The 26,141-nt window shown below is 40.3% G+C and overlaps 1 protein-coding gene across 2 annotated transcripts in view; it reads left to right on the forward strand.

Annotated features, from left to right (window-relative positions):
- Nucleotides 1-5,045: 5,045 nt before the first annotated feature.
- AGPAT3 (1-acylglycerol-3-phosphate O-acyltransferase 3) overlaps nt 5,046-26,141 on the forward strand; it is a 189,195-nt gene continuing 168,099 nt past the window's right edge. Inside the window, exon 1 of one of the 2 annotated variants that reach the window (XM_036745906.1) lies at nt 5,046-5,127. The gene's annotated coding sequence lies outside the window, so the exon portion shown is untranslated. The remainder of the gene's footprint in view (nt 5,128-26,141) is intronic. The other variant, XM_036745907.1, reaches the window with a different exon arrangement.

The raw sequence follows: 26,141 nt of genomic DNA on the forward strand, positions 1-26,141 counted from the left end.
CAAAGCAGGGCAACTTTAACACCAGTGATGAAGCGTATGGGCAGAGGTCCAAACAAAACCAAGAGTCATTCTCCCTCCATGAGCAGCAGAAAGCAAAATGCTCCAGGCTTGGGTAGAAACCAGATTACACAATTTCTAGGACTTTGCCCTAAAAAGATTAGTAACATCAAGATAAGACCTTTATGTGGAAAAAAATTTTGACAAGGTTCATGATTAAAAAAAAAAGCCAACACATCCAGAAACAAAAAATACACCCAACAACTGGAAAATGACCAAAAAATAGTATATTGATCTAATGGTGTATTATCATGCCATAAAGCAGAAGTATCAACTATGTAGCCTGATAAGGCCTGACAACCAGGTTAAAATGTAATTGGGAAATATTTAACAAAATAAATAGATAACATTACATAAATACATAGATAATATTACATGTTAATGCTAAGTCAATATACTGCCCATAAGGGATCCTTATGTATGGATTAATGGGCCCCATTTCTATTTGTGTTTGATACCACTCCCACAAGGGGTGACAGAAATAAAAAATTCCTTTTAGTCTCTTGCCCTGCCTGGGGATCAAGGAAAGGACACAGTGGGTCTAGAATTGGACTCAAGTAGAGGGAAGAGTGAGAGTCAGGTCTTGCCCATGAACATATCACCATGCATTTGGGGGAGGAGGGAGGAGTGTGATGAGGGCTTCACAGCATGTATAATGAGGGGAGAATGGATACTTCTGAGCACTCCATTCTCTGGTCAGGAAACATACTTTTTCTGGACTGCCTCCTTATTCAAGGGGAATCTAGGGTCCCTGCGGCTATCTAAAATGGAGGTCAGGTAGATGGGGTAACAAAGGTCCAGAAGAATGATGTGTTGATCCCAGAGTTCACAGGTGGTATAGTGGAAGAGACTGTATTTGGCTCAATACCACATTTCCTGCTATCTTTTTCTTTTTAAATTCGGGAGAATAAAACATCTCAGGGAAAGGTTCTACAAACAAAGACATGAAGAGGGGATCTGGGGGAGACATCCATAATAGCGCTCTTAGCTGTGTTAGTTCGAACAGACAACCAGGCTTTCAACTTTGAGAAGCCTCACCTTATATGAAGGTATTAGAGAGAATAAAGAAATAACTAAGCACAAAGTTCATGAATAGGAGATTAAATTTTTATAGTATCCTAGAAGGCAAAAAGGAGCAAGAGATGGATTAAATTAACATTTCTTGGAAATGGAAGTAACAGTGAATATTATTCAAAGAAAAAGATAGAAAGGCAGAAAGTATTAATGAACTGCAGCTTATCTTTGCTGGAAAAGGCAGGGGAGGGATGTTATAGGTGGACCTGACCCAAGCCAGAATCCTGTTTGTTCAGATTCAATGTTGGGATAAAATGTGGCACTAGTAGGTCAGTCAGTAAACTAGCATTAATTAAGGGCCTACTTTGTGCCAGGCATTGTGCTAAGTGCTGGGGATACAAAGAAAGGCAAAAAGCAATTGCTGCTCTCAAGGAGCTCACTATCTAAAAGGAGAGACCACGTATAAACAGCTATGTGGGTCACACAGCTACTAAGTGTCTGAGGCCAGATTTGAACTCAGGTATCCCTTACTCTAGGCCTGGTGGTACTCTCTCCACTAAGTCAACTAATGACTCTATATTTGATCCTGGAGGTAATAGGGGACCACTAGAATAACAGGGAGGCTGACATGGTCAGACTTGCACTTGAGGAAGATCAATTTGATAGCTGAGTAAAGGAAGGAGTGTAGTGGGGAGAGAGTTTTGACAGGGAGGTCAACCAATAGGTCATTGCAATAGTCTAGGCATGAAGTGTTGAGGGCCTGAACCAGGCTGGTTTCAGTGTCAAAGGAGAGAAGAACGTATGTGTGAGAGATGTTACAAAGGTAGAAGCCATGGGACTTGACCACTTATTGGTTGGGAAGGGGTGTAGTGGTGAGAGAAAGGAGTCAGGAATGACACTTAGGTTGCAAATATGGGAGACTTGGAGGATGGTGGTACCCTCAACAGTAATAGGGAAGTTAGGAAAAAGGAGGGGTTATGGGGGAAAAGACAGTGAGTTAGATTGGGGACATGTCGAGTTTAAGATGCTACAAGACATTCAGTTTGAGATGTCTAAAAGGCAGCTGGAGGTGCAAGATTGGAGTTCAGGAGAGGGGTTAGGGCTGGATGTGTAGATCTGAGAGTCATCTGCATAGAGATGACGATTGAAACCATAGGAGCTGATGAAATCGCCAAGTGATATAGTACAAGACTGTGCTGTATGACAGCTGAGCTAAGCTATGTACCTAATCTCCTTCCCAGAGACTGAGGTAGTTCAAAGAGAGGATTGTGTTTCCAGTATTGGGGGAGTACATTTGTATATTTGTTATTATATCTTTTGAAGTAAATATTTCTGTGTAAAAACTAATCTGACAGTGGCTAAATGGAACTGGGTGCAGGGGTCCATCCCCTACAATTGAAGGAACACCATCAGTGGGGCTAGGGCCATTTGCAGAGAGCTAATAGACCCCTCAAAACTTCTTAAAGGTACTGGAGAGTCCTGGTGTGTGTGTGGTAAAATCTAACCTGCTTGGCCTGCAGGCAGAAGTCAGGGTAGTCTTGTGTTACACTACTTTTTGTTCATTATTTTCCTTCACGTCTTTGAACTTTTATTCAAAACGTCTCCAAGGATCCTTTTCACACATAAGGTAAGCACCACTGTAGGTGCAGATAAAAATTTACTCTGTGTTTCTGTGCTATAGGGCACCTGAAATTTCCTCTATATATGCCTGCCAATGCATAGGACAATAGAAAAGGAGTCTGATTCATACCTTACTAAGACAAGCAGGTTAACCTAAAATGAAGGGCCCAAAGAGAGGGATTAAGCAAGTTGATTAGAATTTTTAAATCATCATTTATGCCCTTCTCCTATGGACTTACAGTTCATAAGGATCTTAAGCTATCTGGCCTCTTAGCAGCATAAGGAAAGTAGTCTAGGTCTGCTGAAAAAAGAAAAAAAAAGAAAACAAAAAAATAAATGAGCTCCCACTGTATGCTTCAGGCAAATTGCTAGGCACCATTATTCATGGATGTGAAATCCATATTGTCCATATTCCATATTCATAACTGGAATAACACTATAACAGATATCAATAAATAAGTAAACAAAACCCCAAAAGTTATGTCAAAGAAACTGGCATGACTTGTAAAAGAAACATATTGGAAAACTGCAATTACACCCTAAGACAAAATAGAGGGTTCCCCACCCTCCATCACTTCTTCAACCACTCCTTAACTAGGCTGTCTAAGAATGAGTCACTCCCTCCTTTACTGAAGAAAGAGACTTCTTTTTCATTTCACATCCATGTTTCTTGTTGCACATCCTTTGGAGATCTTTTCAGAGATATATGCCAGTTGCAAAATAGCCTGGACTCATGATCTGATCAGACAAGACAATATGAACAAACATTTTAGACCTAGCACAGCCTCACTCCTGATTTTGTACTTTGCCTTTTTTTTTATCTTCTGTAAAATGGTGATGACCCTTCTGCAGGGTTGCTGTGTCAAACCTTCAATGATTGCTAAGAGCTTGGAAAAACAGGAAGAATGACATAAATGCTACTTCCAACACTTCGGTGGTTATGTTAAGTGGTAATAAAATGATATAATTTTTATTTCAGCCAAGATCTCATGTGGTCTGTTCTAAGAGTTTTACTAAATTTAAAAGGTATTTTACTTGGAAGAATAAAAAAATAATTAAAATGTTGCCAACTAAGCTACTAAAACAAACAGTGTAAATAAATAACCAGGATGTCTTGGGCAAAGGAGATAATGTTCCCCTGGAAGAGAGCACTCCTGTAAACTTTTAATGTTCTGTGTGTTTTTCTTTTAAAGGTTGGAGTGACTCTAGGAAAGAAAGGAGAAGAAGGGAGGGATATTTTGTGAAATTAATTGTGCTGTCTGTCCTATCACCCTTCTGAAGTCCAAGAGGTGGCATCAACTTGCAAACTCTGGGGAGTCTTGGCCTTGACTAGACCCTGGGGGGAGGGGGGAGAGAGAGAGACAGACACACACACACAGAGACAGAGAGACACACAGAGAGAGAGTGTCTTATTGTCTGGGGCGGGGGGCGCTTAGAAAAGGAAGATCCATTCAAAACTAATTGGTGATGACAGCAAAAATTTGATTCTGCAAGGAGCAAGCTCTCTGTCCAGTGGACTTTCCCCTCTTCCTGCACCGCTAACAGAAAGGGAAAGATGCTTTCCTCTCCTTTCTTAGTGGAATCTGAATATATCTGGCAAGGTGTTGGGGTGGGACTGTCTTGGGAATCCCCTCCTTCTACCCCCAAACCCCTTTCCCCCGCCCCCCAACACCCGCTTCTGCAGGACCGAGCGCCTGGGAGGAAGCGACCACGCGTCCCCACTCTCCCGAGGCCCCCGGAGGCGGCGTGGGGCGGGGGCACGACGAACAGGCTCCTCCCCTTGACATCCGAGGCCGCCCGCCCAGCTCGCCCTCAGCCTGCGGAGCCGCGGCCACTCAGTCCCAGCCCCGGCCCCGGCCCCTGCCCCATCCCGGCCCGGCTCCAACCCGAGACCCCCCTCTGCTCCTCCCACCGAGCTCTCCTGCCCCCAGCGGCCCGGGAGGAACTGTAGGAGGGCTGCACACAGGAAGTAGCTGCCGCTCCCGAGGCAGCCCCCGAGGAGGAGGAGGAGGAGGAGGAGGAGAGAAGGACGAGGAGGAGGGTGGCAGGGGAGGGGGGAGGGTGGGGGGAGGGGGGAAGGGGGTTGGGGAGAGCAGCAGCTGGAGGTGCCGCACGGTATAAAGAGAGGAGAGCCGCGGGGGCCGAGGCCACCCCTAGGACCTAGCGGCAGCCGGGACCCCCAGACGTGCGGCCCGAGCCCCAGCTGGAGCCGCCGCCGCCGCTGCCGCCTCGGCCCGGATCGCAGGCGGCCCTACCAGCCCCAGCATCCCGCGCCTCCACCCCCTCCCCCTGTCGCGGGGGGGAAGCCGGGCAGCCGCTCAGGCGGCGGCGGCGGCAGCGGCGGCGACTGCCCGGGAGCTGGAGCTGACGCGTCGCGGAGGAGGAGCCGAGGCGCGGGACCAGACGCCCGGGGCGGATCGTCGGCGGCCGCTGCAGGTGGGTCGCCCGGGCCCGGAGCCGGGGCTGCGGGGAGGAAGCGGGGCTGGGGGGGGCCTCCCAGGGGCGTGCTGCTGCACCCGCCACCCCGAGGTCGGTCTCGTCACCCTCTCCTGCCTCGTCCTCGTCGCCGGCATCGGTTCCCCCGGGCTCCCCCCCTCCCTTGCCAGTGTCATCCATCTCACCCCTACCACACACCCCGCTGTGAGGCGTTGCATGTGCGTACGCGCGTGTGCGTGTGTGTGCGCGTGTGTGTGTCTGTGTGTGTGTGTGGACCCCGGGGCGCTCGCCTCCTCCCTCTCCTGGTGCGATGGACCGTACTGCATCCCCTGTCCACCCGTGTAAGCGTGGTGCGCGCGCGGCTGTGTGTGCGTGTCCGCTGTGGGGCGGAGGGCACGGCGGAGGCGCGGGGTGGCAGCTTCGCCCGATGCCGTCGCTGCCTGGCGCTGTCAGGCCGCGTCTCCGCCGGGGGCCGGGGCCGCTCCGGGTGGGTGGACGGATGTTAATCCCGGGCCCTGGGAGCCGGTGCAGCCCCGCGCCTCCTCCTCCTCCCCGAGCCGCCGGTGCTTCTGCGCTTCCCCGGCCGGTCCGCAGGATCTCTCCGGGCTCTCGGTGCGGGGGCCCGGGGCACCTTCTAAATGAGCTCCGAGCCGTCCAATGGCGGAGGACCGAGGCCCGGGAGGTGGTGCGGCGCTCACCAATGGGAGCGCCCGCGCGGCCCTTCCTCGCGCGGAGCTCGGGGTGGGGGGAGCTTATGGGGGTGGGAGCTGGCCCGTCAAGGTGGGGACTGAGCCTGAGGGTGAGAGGAGGCTGCCCGAGCCCCGCGTCTCCTCCAGGCACGGGGGCTGCGTCATCCTCCGCTTCTCTCGGGTCCCGCGCAGCCCTCTTGCCTCGGTGACCCTGGATGCCCCGGGCTGGTCGTTCTGTGGTGTGCACTTTGGGCCCCTTAGGGTTAGACCCGGAGCTTGGCGGATGCTGTCATTCATCCATGTGCAGAAAGCTCAGACTGTTGGTATATATTCCTCGACAGGAGAATTCTGTATTGGTGTGTGTTTGATAGGCTTGGATTAGAGCTGGTGGCTTTGTATATATATTTAGAGGAGGAAGTTGGAAGATGTTGCTTCACGGTTCATTCCCATGCCCAAAGATCAAATGCGATTTTCAGTAAGATTGTCAATCCCCAGGTCACTTCACAAATAATATTGCTATTTCTGGGCCCCCAAGAAAGAGAGGAGGAGGTCCTTCTTTAAAGAGGTGGGGGACTATGGATGTTGAGCATTAATTATGCTGTCAGACTGGGCTGATGTTAGTATCTTTGCTTAACTGATTTTTTTGTCTTTGTTACCAGAAATGGCGGGCTAGGTAGGGAAGGAGGAAGGGATACATTTAGGAAATGAAGGTGATGTAAAAACAAAAGATATTCAAAATGAATTTTTTAATTGCTATTTTGAAGGAAAAAAATTAAAAACAACTTAGAATACCATTAGGATAGTTGTTCCCAAAGTGCTTAAAAAGAGGTTTATTTTGGTTGGTTGTAACCATATTGGAAAAGTATGGAAATTTCCTTTTTCATCTTTGGTGAGGGTAGGGGTGTGCTTCCTCCAAAGATGTCCTCACCTTCTTTGGTTCTCCTGTCTGTAACCTACTGTAAACAATGCATGGATAGATACCAGTGGAGGAGAGTAATGACTATGGAAAAAATGATTTTTGTAAATGGCTTCTCATGGTGTTATTTTTCTGCATAACCTGAAAAGCTTTGTATATAGCATTGTTTGAAGAGTTTGCTTCTCTTTGTTGGGAAACGTGTAAGATAATCTTGTAAAAGGAAAAAAATGTATAGACTATGAGAATAACTTCAGTAGTTACATAGGTATTAAAAGTGGAATAAATTTCAAATAGGATATCTAAATGTTGGTCCTAGTTAAGGAGATAGAAGAATCTCTTTTATCTTCTTTATTTGTTTCGTATGAGAGCTAAACAGACTGGTTTAGGAGTATCTTAAAGACTTTTTACTTAATTTAAACATAAGTTCTTTGAAAAGAGCTGACCATTAGGGATAAAAAAAAATCATTCTTTTCCTTTCCCTTACCCTCCCTCTGTAAAAGAGTAGAATATAAAGTTTTCTTTGATAATTCAAAAAATATTCTTCCACTAGTGAGAAGTCCGAAGCTCACCTGCCACAACTCACCTGTCAGCACCTTTGTAGTCCTGTGTCTCCATTAGTAAAAGTGATCATATACACTCTAGGCACTGATGATGTTCCTTGAGGTACTGGTACTAAGAGCCTTGGGGGTGCAGATGTGAAAGTACAAACCTATTTACATATACTTTGAGTTAATTGCATATAAATGGTTTTTAGAACCTGGTATTTATCATTCATTCATAGATTGGGTCTATTATTTCTTTGGTTGCAAGGAAATCCCCTTGAGGAAACTCTTTCTACTACTGCTGGTTGGCACCTTCTCTGAAGTTTATCATCTTAAAAAAGTGTTACCTAGAGTAGGGATGTCAAACTCAAATAGAAAGAGATGGTACTAAATGACACATAAGGATCCCAGTGCTTGACTTAAAAAGCCACATGATAACATCATCTATGTTCCATTGTATTTTAACTTCAGTTATTTCCCAATTGCATTTTAATCTGCTTTATTGCCAGCTGAGAAGTGTTTGGCACCTCTGTCCTACGGTATTGAGAGAGTAAGTAATTTGCCTATGGTTATACAGCCAATATATGTCAGAGGTGAAATCAGGTTGTTCTGGCTTCAAGGCTGTATCTGCCTTTCTGCGGTACTGCCCCTTACTCATTTATCAACCATATCTGAGAAACTAATACTAGTGGTAAAGAATACTTTCATCTCATTGATTAATAGTCCAAGGGTGTCTGCAAAAGAAGGTGGTTTATAAGATTTTGAGAGCTAGTAAAATCTCTCCGTTTGTGTGTGTGTGTGTGTGTGTGTTTCCAGACCTGTAGGGAAACTACCAAGGTAGTTTCAGTGAATTGCTTACTACATGGCAGAGAGGAGCACCTGAGCCCAAGTTTTCCGGATTTGGAACCACTTTATTGCTTTCATTTTACAAGATGGGAAATTGAGCTATGGAAACAGCCAACAGTTTCCAGGAGTTAGTGGGGTGAATTTGCCAGGGCCAGATGTTGGGACTTTCAATACTGTGCACAGTCTACCATTTTGCCTTTCTGTTGAAAGACTATGATAAGTAAAAGGAGAAAACTTAAAGGTGTTGGTCAGAAAATACTGTAGAAACTTCTGATTAGTTAACATGTTATAAACAAAAACCCAACTGTACCCCCTAAAAACTGGGTGTCACGACCTCCTGTGCTACACTAAAACAAAACAAAACTCCATTCTGAAATCGAGTGATATCTATTTTGCACCATCTTATGTTTACTAGAAGAACCATGTTAGTAGCTGACATTAATAATTATATAACTTTTTGTACAAGAAGTCTAAAGACCAAATTCCAAGTGAAATGAGGCAAACTATATCAGCCCCATTTTACACCTGGGGTAAATGAGTAACAGAGACATTGAGTGGCCACAATCTGAATGAATAGACCCAGTGCTGGAGTTGTATTTATCAATTCTTTTATGCCTTAAAAATTAGTGTTTTTCCTTCATCTCTTGATTCTTTTGAATGGAAGGAATGAGATGCTACCGGATTTAAAAAGTATCATATTCCCTCATTTCTACTTTTAAATGGAGCCAAGTTGCTATATAACTCTTAATTAAAAGTCAGTTTTGGCTTAATGGCTTTGCCTTCATTCCCTCTCTAGCCACAATAGAAACACTAATATTTTATTGTTATAGATTGCTGTTGTTGAACATTTATGTTTGCGGAGCAAAGAGCTGAACACTACTGGTTACATTTACTCTTCTTTAAAAAAAAACTGTAATATGGCTTCTTTAATTGTTCAGTCATCTCATTTGGGCAGTAACTTTTATAGTAAGTCTGGATTGAACTTTTTTCAAATGATCTCATAGAAGTTTCATGGGATTTTATGGTTGACTAACTGAATTAATTTGGATTGACTGTAATTTCTTTCATAATATAAGTCTTTTTCCTAAACTCTTTTTCTTCAGACTAAATTTAGCATTTCACTTTTGGCATTCTAAATTTATCATCTCATGCTGAATTTTAGGCAATTAGGTCCATTCTAAATAAAGTTATTTCATATTCAAATTCTGTGTCATCTTTCATTTAATCATGGAATCTTTTCCACCTTATTAGCTTTAAACTGAAAGTGACATAGATCCTGAGTAACTGATCTTTGAAATGTAATTTTGTTTTGGGCCTTGAGAACAAGAGGAAACCATTTTGACTTTGGCAACTTGCATGGGTTTATGCTGAAGAATTGTCAAAGGTAGTATGCATATCAACTAAATTAGAATTAAACTTGTGACACAGATAGGGTTTTATTGGACAAGCAAATTTTCATAATATTTTCAAAGTTTAGCAGTCTTAGGGAAGGGGTACATCTGTATTATCATCACTGAACAACAAGTATCCTTCAATATATGAAATGATAGCTCCATCTGTCCATTTAATCCTATTTACAGTAATTTAAAAAATTTGTTTTAAAATTGAACTTAAAGCCTAATTAAAATGAACATATCCATATACACAAAACAAAAAAAGAGGATTGTCTTTGAAACTGGGATTCTTTTATGCATAGCTTGCTTTTCTTCATAAATATGTAAAATTCAAAATGTTATAGTTAAGATATTTTATAAGACCAAGGACAAAAACAGCTGATCTCCCTTGGTTAGTGCAGTAGAAGCAAGAGGTATGCTGTTAGTTGCAGTGTTACTTTAGGTTGTTTTTTTTGTTTGTTTTTTTACTATAGTGATGATTATTAGAGAAGTCCAAATTTAAGGTGGAGAGAGACTTCTCTGTCTTCAGGTGTCTTGATAGCACTGTTTTGTTTCAGTTAATAGTAATGATGATAATAAATTTCTGTTAGTATGCAAGGGAATCTTGAAATAAGTATTGCTATCATTTTTCTCTCTTTCCCTAACTGGTTAGGGGAAAAAAAATTATTTTGTGATGATCCTGTTAGTTCATTCACGCTTTAGACTATACCTGTAGAGAGACCAAGTGGATCTTGAAAATTCATATTTTATAATAAATTGTCAGGTAATGAATAATAAAAGCTCAAAAATTATAAAGCACTTTTTGTTATGTCAGTTTATAACAACCTTATGACATAAATGGTGCTAATGTCCTTATTTTAAAGTTGAGCTACCCAATGCCTAGTACAGTGCTTGGCAGATGTTAGGTATCTAATAAATATTTTTTGATTAATTGAAATTTAGGCCTAGAGAGCTTGTGATTTACCCATTATCACATGGCTAGTAAGAACTAGCACTCAAAACCTAAGCCTGTTGGCTTCAAGTCCCTAGGTCTCTTTGTACCTGCTGCTAGTCTTTATTTACATTCTACTTGCCATCTGTGGGTATGTCCTACTTTCAGAAAACCAAATATGAAAATTCAAATATTCAGTTCAATTAAATAGGACAGCTGGTGGTGGGCCTGGAATCAGGAAGACCAGAGTTCAAATCTGGCCTCAGACACTTACTCGCTGCGTGACCCAGGGCAAACCTCTCCAGCATCTTTGCCAAGAAAATCCCCCCAAAAGGGGTCATGAAGAGTTGGACACAACTGAAAATGACTAAACAACAGTAACAAGTTCAATTAAGTATTTATAAGATGCTCATTATCTGCAAAGTACTGGCTATTCTGGGCATACAAAAACAAAAATTGGGTGGGGATACAACTTATACACAAATAAAAAGTAAATAGAGGAGGTTGAGAAAGCATTAACAATAAGGAAGGCTCTGAAGAGGAGAAAGAAACTAGGGATTTTAAGAGGTAGAGGGGAGGAAGTTGTGGAAATCTGGGCAGGGAATGGAATGTAGAATTCAGAAAACAGATAGTAGGCAGTTTGGCTAGAACCTAGAATTTGTGAAGAAGTTTAATATGAAGTAAGTTTGGAAAGGTAGGTGGAAACCAGATTGTGAAGGATTTTAAGTGTTAGACTGAAGAGCCATATAGAAGATTTTTGAGCAAGGGAGTGACGTGGTCAGAGACTTGTGTTTTAGGAATATGAATTTGGTGGCTGTGTGGATGATGGTTTGGAGGAGGAGAGACTAATTAGGAAGGGATTGATAAAGGCTAGGGATGAAGGTGATTATTAAGGGCCTGAATTAGAGTACTGTGTGAGTAGAGAGAACAGTACAACCTTGAGAAATGTTGTGGAGGTAGAATGAAAAGGAAAGAAAAGACACAAAAAAGACTCCATGGTTCCAATGTAGGTGATGAGATGGAATAGGATAGGATATTAGCGCTTTCAACAGAAAAAGGGAAGGAGTAGGTTTAGAGGAGAACAGAATTCTCTTTGAGATTCTAATGAAAATCTAGTTAGAGCTGTCCAATGGCAGTTGGTGATTTAGGATTAAAGTTGAGAAGAGAGATTCAGGTTGGAAATATACATACATATGTACACATACGTATGCAGATATGCATGTAGTGTGTGCATGTATAATATATGTATTTATGTATATATCTGTATTTGTGGTGACAGGGAGGCCAGTAGATTATTGTAGCAAAGTTCTACATGGGGGTGTTATAGATGGATAAATTGAACTTCAGAGAAGTTACATTGTAATAAAGGCAAAAGGGTGGTCTGAGGTGGTAGCAAAGAGTAATGTCTATTCTCAGGGCAAATGGGAGCATGAAAGAAGTAGCAAAGGGTGGCCAGAGGTGCATTGTCTTCTAGAGGAATCTTGGTTCTTGTGATGGCAAGAAGAATAAGAGTGTGAGAAAGAGGTCTAGGATAAAGAGAAGTTTGATTGTTCCACAGGGCACAAGTGGGGGGGGGGAGAGCAGAGGAGGTTATGAGGATAAAATGGGGGAGTATTAATAGGGGAAAGAGATTTTCTCCTCAGCAGATAGCAACCTGAATCACTGTGATTAAGGGAAGAGATGGTGGAAATTTCCTAGTTTGGCTAAGTACCAATTAACTGGGGCTCCCATTCTCTAGGGTCCTCTGATGACAGACTATATTTTCTCACACACTGGGAAAGAGAGGCTTGAAGCAGTAAAGGTTCTAGTGTTTCTGTCAGCAACTGCCTTGGGGCTTCACTAAACTCACACTAGGGGCTGGTTTCTTTGCTTCATTCTGAAAATTATGGGGATTGATGCACACTGGACATATGTGTGCATCTTGGCTTCTTGGATTAGTTCTGATCCTGAGAAAGGAACTTGCAGCAAGATGTTTGATATCTGAGGCTTACATTATTAGAGGCTGTATGCTTAATGACTTCAGAGTACTGATATGCTATTGCTTATTGTACATGCTTGGATAAGTAGGGAGGTGCAGGTTCACATGGCAGTAGGTTTCTGAGTGAGGAGACCCTTAAATCCACTTCCTGAGAGGGGCATAGATCAAGGATTCTATTCTCCTATTCCAGTAAATGGTTAAGGGAGGGGAACATTCTGGGACAGTTCCTCTTAGGGGATAGAATGGTATCCTCTTGGGGAATAGAATGCTGTGGTTGGTGACCACACAGGGCAGAAAATATGCAGCCTCCATCTATGGCAGGAGGTCACAGAGTAGTAGTTCCCAGGTGATGTGGGCTGTAAACCAATCTCCTAATGACTGGGCATTCCCGGGCTGGCAAGAGGGCAAATTCCACTAAACAGATTCATTGATTTTGTTGTTACTGTTATACAGATGGCTTCACCTAGCAACTTTTAATGTATTAAAATGTTTATAAATCATTCTTTCACAATTAAAGCAGAGACACTTCATGCTAAAGTGTTAAAAGCTGTTACTAATTGAAGATCAATCAGAAATAAATATAAATTTACTACTACTATACAAAGCTGTGGGACTCTAATGAGATAATGTTAAGTGCTTTGCAAACCTTAAAAGTACTATTTAATGTCAGCAATTATTAAGCATCTATAACATATCAGTCATAAAGTAGAATTCAGTTTTTTAGAGCTTCAGTTTATGTTCAACTTTTAAGGAACACATAGGATCACTTTTAGGTAAATTCCTTATGTTGAATTTTCTTATAACAAGGAATATCTGTGTAGTGCCAATGCTGAGAGTTATGTTTTCAGTTTTTATTTAAAATGTTACTCTCTCATAGCTTGGTTTCTTTCAACCTTGGACCTATTATAATTTTTTTTTTTTGGCAAAACAAAATTTTTTTTTAAAACTAAGATTAGTCTGAATTTTATGATTAAAAACCCTAACAAAAATATAAATAGAAATAAGTGAAGAATCAAAAATCCAAGACATAATAATTTATAATATAGCTTTATGTAAGTAAAGTATATTATCACAGGCAACTTAATCATTAAATACATCTTTAGGGGCCCATTATAATTTGCTTTGTTGATTTAAATCACACATGGTTCTAAGCTATGCTTTTTTTCTAAATGATTTTTTATTGATGTCTTCTGTTTCTTATATCATAGTAATTATCCCAAGTATTCCTTTCCCTCTCAATCCTAGAGAGTCATCTGAAATAAAAAATAATACTTCTTTTTACATATAATTTTTATTTTATTTTTTCTGAATTACATGTAAACAAACATTTTTAACATTAATTTTTAAAAATCTTGAGTTCCAAATTCTCTCCTGTCTTCCCTTCCCTCCCTGCTCCTTGAAAAGGCCGGCAATTTGATATAGATTCTACATGTGCAGTTATATATAATTATTATTAGCCATATTGCAAAAGAAAACACAGACCCAGCCAAAAAAGAAAGTTAAAAAAAATGCTTCAATCTGCATTCAGACACCATCAGTTCTTTCTTTGGAGGTGGATAGCATTTTTTCATCCTAAGTCCTTTGGAATTATCTTGGATCTTTGTATTACTGAGAATAGCTAAGTCATTCACAGTTGATTATTGTACAATGTTGCTATTACTGTGTACAGTGTTTTCCTGGTTCTGTTCATTTCACTTTGTATCAGTTCACGTAAGTTTTCCCAGGTTTTTCTGAAATCATCCTGCTCATCATTTCTTTTGGCACAAGAGTATTCCATCGTAATCATATACCACAACTTGTTCAGCCATTCCCCAATTGATGGGCATCCCCTCAATTTCCAATTCTTTACCCCCCAGGAAAGAGCTGCTGTCAATATTTTTGTACGTATAGGTCCCTTTCCTTTTCCGTTGATCTTTTTGTGTGTACAGATCCAGTAGTGGTATTGCTAAGTCAAACGGTATGCAGAGTTTTTATAGGCCTTTGGGGATAGTTCCAAATTGCCCTCCAGAGTGGTTAGATCAGTTCACAACTCCACCAGCAGTGTATTAGTTCCCCTATTTTTCCACATCTCCTCTAACATTTGTCATTTTCCTTTTCTGTCATATCAGCCAATCTGATAGGTATGAGGTGGGGGTACCTCAGAGTTGTTTTAATTTGCATTTTTTTCATCCAGAGTGATTTAGGGTACTTTTTCATTTGACTATAGGTAGCTTTGATTTCTTCTGAAAACTGCCTGTTCATATCCTTTGACCATTTATCAATTGCAGAATGATTTGTATTCTTACAAATTAGACTCAGTTCCTTATATATTTGAGAAATGAGGCCTTTTTATCAGAGACACTTGCTGTAAAAATTGTGCCCTAGTTTCCTGTTTTCCTTCTAATCTTGGCTGTGTTAGTTTTGTTTGTGCAAACCCTTTTAATCTGATGTAATTAAAATTATCTATTTTATATCCTGAAGTGCTCTTTATCTCTTGTTTGGTCATAAATTCTCCCCTTATCTATAAACCTGAGAGGTAAAATATTCCATATAGGACAGCTAGATGGTGCGGTGGATGGAATGCTGGACCTGGAGTCAGGAAGACACAAGTTCAAATGTGACCTCAGACACTAGCTGTGTGACCCTGGGCAAGTCACTTCACCCTGTTTGCCTCAGTTTTCTCATCTGTAAAATGAGCTAGAGAAGGAAATGGCAAACCACTCCAGTATCTGTGCCAAAAAAACCCCAAATGGAGTCACAAAGAATTGGACATGATTGAAACTCCTGAATAACAGGAAAAATTTCATGCTCCCCTAATTTGAAAGAGCATTTTTTAGAGAGGAAAGAAACCCCCAAATCCAGTGCAATCTATTGCTATGTTGTGCTAAACTTGTGCCATGTGTAACTCCCATGTATCTCCCACCTCCTCAAATGTGTGGTTTGGTGGTATCTTCTCATATCTTTTTATTCAAGTCCTGCTTGATCTTTATCATTTTGTTACATTCACTTTTGATTTTTTGGTGGGTAGTTCTGTTTACATTGTTGTCACCGTGAATATTGTTTTCTTGGCTCTGCTTATTGCAGTCTGAATTGGTTCATATAGATCTTTCCATGCTTCTATGTATTCATTACCCATAATTTCTTAGAGCACAGTAATATTCAATTACATTCTTGTACTGAAATTTATTTAATTATTTCTTAATCAATGGGCATCTACTTTGTTTCGAATTCCTTGTTATCACAAAAAGTTCAGCTATAAATATTTTGGTGCATCTAGGGTCCAAGCTTTGTTTAGTTAAAAGTGAAGCCATAGAAAGAGACTTGAGTCATTATTTACATTGAACACTGAAAGAAACCTTTAGTTGGAGTATTTTTCACCAGGATGGTCTCAGCAATTTGGCAACTAATTAGATGTGACAAAGAATAGGTAACAGCCCTCTTCTCTTCTCTCCTTATACTTTCTCAATTATCAGTCTAATCTGCTTGCATTGGTTTGATTATTACCTCTATGTAGATGATTTTCAAATCTATTACTTTCATCTCTAATCTTTCCTCAGAACTCCAGTTCTGCATCTTCATCCGCATCTGCATCATCATTTCATCCAAAATATTGGGATATTTCTATTTGAGTATGTAGTATGTTCAAAATGGAATTGATCATCTTTCTCCCTTAACTTGTTCTTTCTCCTCTCTCCCCTGTTTCTGTTGATGGTAATACCATCCTTCTGGTTATCCAGGCTTGAAATCTTGGAATCATCTTTGACTCTTTCATCTCCCTTAGCCACCATCTTTAGTTAATTGCTAAATTCTATCAGTTCTGCTTCACAGTTTTATCTTTCACAATATTTCTTGCATTTATCCCTTTGTTCTCTCTCAGTCTTGGAATTCTTCAAGGCTCAACTCTAATGCTGCCTGCTATCCTTCCACTGTTTTGCTGTAGGTCTTCATTATTTGATCTAAAATCTTGTAATTAACATTCTGACTGGTCTTCCTTCCACCTGTATCTCTCTTCTCTAACTAATCCTTTACATAGCTACCAATAGTCTTAATCCACAAGTCCGATCATATTACTCCCCTGTTCAAAAATGTTCAGTGGTTCCATACTGCTTATAGGTTAAAACATAAATACCTTTTCCTGGTGTTTATTCAGGTAATTAAATGAATCTATATGATCTCATCAATTTGGATATTCCCACTAATGATGCAGATTGCAATCCATCCTGCCTCTGTCCCTTCCGTAAGTTCCCCATAGGAGGTCAGCCTGATGCTGGTTGGAGGTCTTCCTTGTTTTTTTTTACTTCTGACACTGAGAGGAAGAGCCCTTGGGCTATTCACCTGTTATCCCTTGCCCTTGCCATGTGTATAGATCATCTTCTTTCTTGAGTATTCACACCCCTGATGATATCCTTTACTTTTTTTATTCTTTGAAGTTTTTCACTTGTTATATGTTACAGCCTGATTATACCTACCATGCACCATTCTGTTGCCCTCTTGTGTTATACTCATTTTCATTTCTTTGGGTAAATCCACAAAAATCATCAACATTTCTGTATAATACCCTTAAAATTTAGCAAGAAGAGATAGAGAAATTCTACTTTAAATTACTATAGAATGTATAGAATGCTTGAGTCTGCCTTCTAAGATATACGTAATAAGAATTATATAACTACAACTGCAAACAAATGGTTTAGAGAAATAGGCAGACCTAAATAATTGGGAAAATATTAGTTATTCATTTGTAGGACAGGCCAATATAATAGAATTGACAATACTTCCTAAATCCATTTCCTCATTAAATGCCATACCAAAATACCAAAGTATTATTTTATAGAACCAGAAAAAATAACAAAATTCGTATGAAGGAAAAAATGCAAGAATCTCAAGAGAAACAATAAAAAGAAATGGGCATAAGGGAAACTTTAGAGTGCAGCGCCAGATCTCAAACTAGTTATTATCAAAACAATTTGGGTACTCTTTAAGAAATAGATTGATCAGTGAAAGAGATCAGGTATATAATATACACAAGCAAGTGTAGTTAATATTCTTAGTATTTGATAAACACGAAGTCTTCAGATACTGAGATAATGATTCATTATTTGACAAAAAACTACTGGGAAAATTGGACAGCAATATGGAAGGAATTAGATTTAGACCAACACCTCATGACTTTTGTTAAGATAAGCTCTAAATGGATATGTGAGTTAGGTACAAAACATCACCACAAACATATTAAAGAAATATGGAAAAAACTACTTATCAGATCTGTGGATTGGAGAAAAGTTCATGATCACTGAATAGACAGGATCACAGATGATGAAATGGATAATTTTAAGTATGTAAAATAAATTTTTTTTCACAAATTTGATAAAGTGAAGATTAAAAGGGAAACAATTGGAAAAAAATCTTTGCAGCAAGTTTCTCAGATAAAGTTCTCAATTCCAAGATATATAAGAAACTGATTCAACTTTATAAGAAAAAGAGACGCCTCATTTGATAAATGGTTTTAAGCATATGAAGAAAAAGTTCTTAGGAGAAGAAACCCAGGCTGCCTAGATGAAAAAAATTCTCCAGGTCACAAATAATTAGGGAAATGAAAATTAAAGCAATTCTAAGATTCCACTTCACACCCTTCAGAGTGGCAAAGATAACAAAATGGAAAATGATAAATGTTGGAGGAGTTGTGGGCAAACAGGTATGTTGATATACTGTTGCTGACCTGTGAAGGAGTACTATTATTTTGGAAAACAGTTTTAAATTATACAAGAAGTTGCTAAATGGTGTGTGCCCTTTGATCTAGATATATCACTGCTAGCCCTATACTCAAAAGAGATAAAAGAAAAAGGAAAAGGCTGTTTATGTACAAAAATATTTATAGCAGCTTCTTTTTGTAGTGTCAGAAGAACAAAACAAAACTGGAAACTAGGAAGATCTCCAACAGTTGAAGAATATATGAAGAAATTGTGGTATATCAATGAGTTGAAGTCCTATTGTGTTGTAGGAAATGAGGAAACAGATGATTTCAAAAAGACATTGAAAGACAGATATACTGATGCAAAGTGAAATAAGCAGGACCAAAACAATTTATACTATAACATTAATGTTATAAAAATGAACAATTTTGGGGCAGCTAGGTGGTTCAGTGAGTAGAGCACCGGCCCTGGAGTCAGGAGGACCTGAGTTCAAATCTGACCTCAGACACTTGACACACTTACTAGCTGTGTGACCTTGGGCAAGTCACTTAATTCCCAGTTGGCCTGCCTTCCCCCCTCCAAAAAAACAAACAAACAAACCAAACCCAAATGAATAATTTTGAGTACTGATAAACTGATGAAGAATGAAACGAGCAGAACTGAGAGAATAATTTCTATAACAACCACAGTGTAAAAACAACTTTGAAAGCTGTAAGGATTATGATAAATACAATGACCATGATTCCAGAGGGCCAGTGATAAAACATATTATTCATTACAGAGAAGTGATGGATTTAAAGTGCGGGATAAGATGTGTATTTTTATTACCGCCATAGGGGGAATTTGTTTTTGTTTGTCTATGAACTTGTTAAAATAATTTTTTTTCTTTTCTTTTTTTCCCCCCAAGGGAGTAGTATTTGGCAGGAGAGAAAATAGATTTCTATTAATTTAAAACAAGACGTGTGTGGGGCTGTCAGATATTGAATGTTTCAGATGGATATGCAGAACTATTAATTTTATTTAATTGTTTTACTTTGCTACAAGAGGCCTCCCATGAAGTGGGAATAATCTGTAAATATATTTAATGTAAAAACAAAACAGTCAATAAAACTAAAAGTGTTAAAAAAAGAAACTTTTCCATGTTTTGTAGCTACATAACCTCACCAAGAGATTGATGCTCCTTTAAAATCAGCTCTAACTTAACTTTGCTACCCTGATTTCATATTACCTCCATCCATGGGCTTTATTTTCCAGCCTAACTAGTCTGTCAACTCCTCTATGAGCCTGACATGCCATCTTCCATCTCTGTATAACCAAGTGGCCTCTTGTCTGAACCTGAATCTGTAATGAATGCTGTCCTTATCTCGGGGTTTCACAGGATCCTTCTTGTACTTCAAGTCTTAGTTCAGTGTTTTCATGAAGCCTTTCTTCAACCTCCTGTTTGAAAGTGTTCTTTTTGCTTCTCAGATTTTTCTAGATTACTTTGTCTGAACTTCCGTCTTCATCATACTCTACCTTGTGTTTTCCTTACTTGTATACTTATAAAAGAATCTGAGTTGCAGGAGATCTTAAGGCTTGTGTTGGATATTTCAGATGACTTCTAAGTCTGATATTCCGTGAAAATATGCAGAAGAAAAAAGAGCCTGACTCATACTTAAATAGGAATCTTCTCTACAACATTCCTGAAAAGCAATGACCTAGCCTCCACTCAAAGACCCTGAGGCAGCAAGATGAGGTGGAAATAGTGCTTAACTTTACTTAGTTGTAATTCTTCTTGACGAATCTATATAGCATTTGACATTCTTGAGGCCTTTCTTTCTTAATATTTCCCTCCTCTGGGTTTTTATGATACTTGACATGATGCTGGGTTTTTGTGACACTTGGTTCTATTCTTGCCTGTCTGGCTACTGTTTTGGTGGATCTTAATCCATATCATTCTCCCTAACTATGGGTGAACCCCAAGGCCCTCTTCTCCGTTGATGACCTCATCAGTGCCTATGTGTGATAGGACAGTTATCAGGGTTTCACTCTTCCTCAGAAACTTGGGTTAGGTTAGTTTTTCCATGAAAAGTGGCCAAGCTGTTACCAGAGACTTAATTGGTCCAGAGGTCAAAGCTCGAGCCACACTTCCCTAGAGGCAATTCCTGGTAGTATCTACTACGTTGAAAAGGCTTTTTGGTCACCTAAGGGTATAAAAAAGTCCACAAGCGTGGAGTCAGGGTCCTTTAGAATTGGGGATGTTTCCAGACTGTTTAAGTCAGCACACCTTGCCCAGCTGACCCGTTGTATTTTCATGTGGAGATATGGGAAAGTGGACATCAAACCAAGTTAAATGGTGGAGTTATTGTATCTTTGTTGAATATCCTTTCCATGAGGTGGCTAAGTAAACTTCCTTGTGTTAACTGTGGAATGGCCTATGAGTTCCTCTTGTTTTGTTCCAACATTCAGCATGAACTAACCAGGTGCTGGTCTGCTTGAGTTGGGCTCACCATGGCTTAAATTACCTCTACAGAGCTGACTCCCATAACTAGGCTTAGTCTCTCTCCTTAGCTCTAGGCCTGCATCACCAGCTGACTGTTGTATATTTTGAAGTAGTTGCTGCATAGGCACCCAAAACTCAACACGTCCAAAATAGAATTCATTGCTTTCCCCTCCAAACCCATTTCAGAACATTTTAAGGGTGTCGCCATCGTTCTCGTCACTCTCACTCAGGTTGGTTACCTTGGAATTGTCCTTGTCTCTTTACTTTCCCTCACGTGTGTCTAATATATTGCTAGGCCCTGTTGTTTCTACTTCTGCAGTCCCTCTCATATCCCTCATTTTCTCTCCTTTCATGTGACCAACACGTGAGAGGGTCCAGACCATCCTTACTTCTTACTTGGTCACCTCCTAATTGGTCTCTCCACCTCTAGGCTCTCACCTTTCCAATTAAAACTCTACTGTGCTGCCACAGTGATATTCCTAAAGCACAAGTTTAAGCATGTCATTTTGTGCTCAAGAAGCGCTAGTGGTGCTCTACTGCTTTTAGGTTCAAATAAAAGCTCTTTTTGTCAGTTAAAACCCTTCAGAATTTGGCTGCCTTTCTTTCCAAAGTTATGCAACATTATTCCCCTTCACATATGCACTCATCTAAACTGGCTTACTGGCTTCCCTGTAGATAAAACATTCCATCTTTTATCTCCATAGCAAAAGGCTGTCTCCCATGGCCGAAATGTATTCCCTCTTCACTTCTGCCTTTTAGAATCTTGACTTTCTTCAAAACACCTCTTTGAGGTTTTTCCAGATGCTTTCCCTGACCCAGCTATGATCGCCTGCCCCTCTCCAATTGCCTTTTATTTACTTTGTATGTATTTTGTATCTATGAAGAGGTATACAAGTTGTTTCCCCTGATAGAGTGTAAACTTGAGGGCAGGGACTTTTTTTTGTCATTGTAGCTTCAGCACCTAGCACAGTGCCTTGAACATAGTACGTACCAAATAGGAAGATTATTGATCTTATTATAAGATTAGTTGATCTTACATTGGAGGGGCTGGCTTCAAATTCCTGCTTTGCCATTTAGAACATGTGTGACATATCCTTTCTGGGCCTCAGTTTCCTCAACTGTAAAATTAGGTGGTTGGACTAGATGAGCTTCAAGGAGTTCCTCCCAGCTCTGGATCTTACAATCCATATACACTGATAGGGAAGTCACTATATATTGAATCCAGTCTTTATTGGTTAAGACCTCAGATTGTTAGGAAGTTTTTCCTTAAATATACATCCGTCTTTCTGTAACTTCCATCTGTTGGTCCTAGCTTTGCCCTCTTGGGCCAAGCAGAATGATTCTAATCTCTTTCACATGACAGCCTTTTACAGAATTGAACATAGCTACCACATTCCCTCTAAATATTCTCTAAACCAGACTAAACATTCCCAGTTGATCCAACCAATCCTTTTTAAAAAAAAAAACATACACATACATATATATTGCAGGGGGAAAGGCAGGGCAATTGGGATTAAGTGACTTGCTCAAGGTCACACAGCCAGTAAGTGTGTCACGTGTCTGAGGCTGGATTTGAACTCAGGTCCTCCTGACTCCAGGGCCGGTACTCTACTTCACTGTGCCACCTAGCTGCCCCTGATCCAACCAATCCTTGTTGCCAGTCCCCTCCACACCCTTATCATCCTCCTCTGGAAATGCTCCAGCTTGTTATTGATGTCCTTCTTAAAATGTGACCCAGAACTGAACACAGCGGTTTAGATGTAGTCTGACTGGGATGAGGTAAGGTGGGATTCCTTACCACCAGTAACAGCTGCTGACCAGCTGCCATGAGCAGGGAGATGGGTACAAGAGCCCTGGGAGTGGCAGCACACTCTCTGCCACCAGTTCTGGTTTTTGAGCCCAGCCTTCACAGCCGTCGTACAGGCAAGCAGCTCTCATGGAGGAGCCAGCCATGTTCACCCACTGTTGACTGGCTGTCGCAAGGCAGCCAGCATAGCTGAAGCACCAGGGGACCCTGAAAGGAGATAGAGGAGGCAGCATGTGGCAGGCAAGTCAAACTTCCGTCTTAACCATCATTCCCCTCAGACTCTGATGGAGATAGCCCAGGACCTTGAGGCCAAGAGCCTTGGAAATAGCATTGTTTCCAGGCTAGTGCCTTTAGCCATTCTCCTGTGGAGATGCAGTCTGGCAACTCCTCCTACAGGTGCTTCAGTGACAGCTATTGGAGACCCAAAAGGGAAAGGTCTTATCACCAAAGACCCTGGTGACACTGTCACTAAAGACACATTTGGCACTGTCAAATAATTCAACACTAGAAATTGAAATAATTTTGTCAGTGAAAATAACATTAAGAAGCATTACCCCCTGCTTTGCTGCAGTACCCTAAGGACCGTGACATTTTCCATGTGTGTTATCATCCTATTAGGATGGGAGCTCCTTCAGAACAGGGATGTCTTCCTTTTCTATGTGTGTTCTACGCTTAGCACATAGTAAGTACTTAATAAATGCTTCATTCATTCATTAGCTTTGGACATTGTGCTTTTATTAATTTAGCCTGGTGACCTCAGAGTTAGGAAGACCTGAGTTCAAGTGCTGCCTCTGACTGATGCTCTCTGGGTGACCTTAGTCACAGAGATTATTCACATAATATCTCAGTTCTCCAGCCACCTCTGAGACTATAATTACAGAGCAGATGTGCATTGGTACAGGGATTTTCCTCACTGGGAAAGTCTATCAGTGAAATATACTAGTCACCCTACCCCCAAATCTTATTTGCTTTTTTGGCTGCCACATCACTTTGTAGACTCATTGAACTTAACTGTGAAGAAAAATGAGATTTAGACTTGCCAAGGGTGACAAAGCTAATAAGTATGGATATAAGACTAAGACTTCGGATCCTAAATTCAGTATTCTTTCCATTAGAGAATGGGGCCATACTAATAAACCACTCAGGGACTCCAGTGTGATACACATACATTGTCTTAATCATACCTTCTGGTTGTATACTACTTGCCCTGATTTTCATATATGTAAATACGCACACATACACACATGTATGTACATATGCACTATATATATTGTGTGTATACATACATATATATGGAATTATCTATTTTCAGCATTCATTTATTAAAATTGAGTTCAAAATTCTCTCCCTCACATTGAGAAGGCAAGCAATATATCAATTATGCATGTGAAGTCATACAAACCATATTTCCACATTAGCCATGCTGCAAAAAAATCCAACTACAATAATGAATAAGAAACATAAAGAAAGTAAAAAAAGTGTGCTTCAGTCTTTACTGAGTTTATCAGTTCTCTCTATGGAGGTGAATAGTATTTTTCATATGATTCATATTTTGATAATAAGAATTGAAATAGGGCAGAGTCCGTTAGTATCATACATGTAATGTTCTTCTAAGTGGGAGCAGGGAAGTGGTATCACATGTATTGCTATTTGACCTTTAAAGACATAATCAAATAGTGGGGTTATGTTATTTCCCACTGATTGATAAAGCTTAGCAAATTCAAAAGCCTACCTTTTCGTTTACTACTTTGAATGAATAATTGGACAACCTGTTATCCATAATAACAACTGAATATTTGGCAGCATTAAGAGGCAGAGTGTCCAGAAGGAGAATAACAGTGCCAGTGTTCTCCGCCCTGCTTATCCCAGATGTGTTCAGTTCTGTGAGTAACATTTAAGGAATGACATCCAGAGTATGGCATCCAGGATGGTGAAGGGTCTTGAGATTTTTCTGTACTAGGCTTTATTGAAGGAACTGGGGATATTTAACCTGGAGAAGAGAAAATTGAACGGGTGCATGACAGCTTCTTATGGAAAGATTAGACTAAGTCTGATCTGGAGGGTAGATGTAGGAAAAATGGGTGTAGAGGCAGATTTGGGAACAGTTTAAAGAAAAACTTTTTTAAAAACTCAATATTGATACTCAAAAGTGAAGTGGATTGTCATTTGAAGTCTTCATGGAAAACGAGGATGATCATTTTTCAGGAGTGTGGTAGAGAGAGTTCTCTGTTAAATACAAGTTGAACTAGATGGTCTGTCCAGGTGAGGTGATTAAAGTGAGCCTTGCCTTATTAAAGACCAAAATGTGGCTTTGCCAGTCTGTGATGGATACAGCGATGGAAGTTGGAAGTTAAGGAGAGAAATTGTGAGAATGATATATCTGATGGGCTACTAATAATACTTTTGTGGCTTTAGACTACATTTAATGATAATTCCCAACATTTTGCTACTTTGTTGTACTTGAAAATTTCCATTCCATTTACGTTGAATAGGGCTTATTATGTTATTATATTATGTTAGGCCACTTACTCAATTTTGATGCTATTTTTAACAGTTCTATCACTTCCAACCTGTCTCTTTTATAAAGTACTCTCTCGTAGTAAAAACTACACTAGTAGTTTTTAAAGATTCTGTATACTGGGAGAGAAAAATCTTGAAATAAGGTGATATGAGGTAGTTTTTAGTTGAGAGAATTGAAGAGGAGGAAATGAGGTGTTTACAGGAAGGCATGGTAGTTCATTTTGCAAGAGTGTACTTGCTGGCTTGGATGAATTTTTCAAGGCTAGATCACTGGTCACCTGGTGGCTGGTTTAGAGAGATGGGTAGCTATTTGATGCTCGAGTCTTCTAGGTGAGTAGGGAAGAGAAGGGAAAAACTGCCAGAAGGGCAGTTCTACACGCTTAGCTTTCAGAAAATCTTTTGAAGCATTTTTATGCCCAGTAGAAATTATAGAATTCATCTTGGAAGACACAAAGTAATTTCCAGAGAATCTAGAGAATTTGAATTCTAGTGTTTCCTTCATATTGGGTTTTTTTTTGTTTGTTTTTAGTTTTGGAAGGGGGAAGGCAGGGCAATTGGGGTTAAGTGACTTGCCCCAGGTTACACAGCTAGTACATGTGTCAAGTGTCTGAGGCCGGATTTGAACTCAGGTCCTCCTGACTCCAGGGGTGGAGCTCCACTCACTGTGCCACCTAGCTGCCCCTTCCTTCATAATTTGGGGCATTTTAAAGAGCAGTATTTTTTTTCCCCTAGTATTCAATTCCTTTAACACTGTTTGAAGGAGGTGACACTTGTAAGGAGGTTTCAATGGATGTAGTGTCTGGTGTTGGGAGAAGGGAAATAACTGTGGTGTATAAAAAAACAAAACTTAAAAGACAGCATAATTCAGTGAGCTAGGAAACAAAGGTGACATGAATCTTAAAAAAAAAATTCATTATTTTTTTCAAAGATCCACCATCTCTCCCTCCCACTCCCTCACCATCGTCAGTAAGAAAGCAGAAAAAAATCTGTTACAACCGGGTATAGTCAAGCAAAGCAAGTCCACACACTTCAGTGTCACATACATCATACATGTACATACAAATACACAGCATATGCACATGTGTATATATGCACATGTATGTATATACACACATGTGTGTATGTATACACATATACATGCACAAATATATGAATGACTGACTCCTGCTCTCTGAGTTTATTACCTCTGTTAGAAGGTGGGTAGCATATTATATCATGAGTTCTCTGGAATTGCAGATGT

This window comes from Trichosurus vulpecula, chromosome 2, assembly GCF_011100635.1.
Source record: "Trichosurus vulpecula isolate mTriVul1 chromosome 2, mTriVul1.pri, whole genome shotgun sequence".
Classification (NCBI taxonomy): domain Eukaryota; kingdom Metazoa; phylum Chordata; class Mammalia; order Diprotodontia; family Phalangeridae; genus Trichosurus; species Trichosurus vulpecula.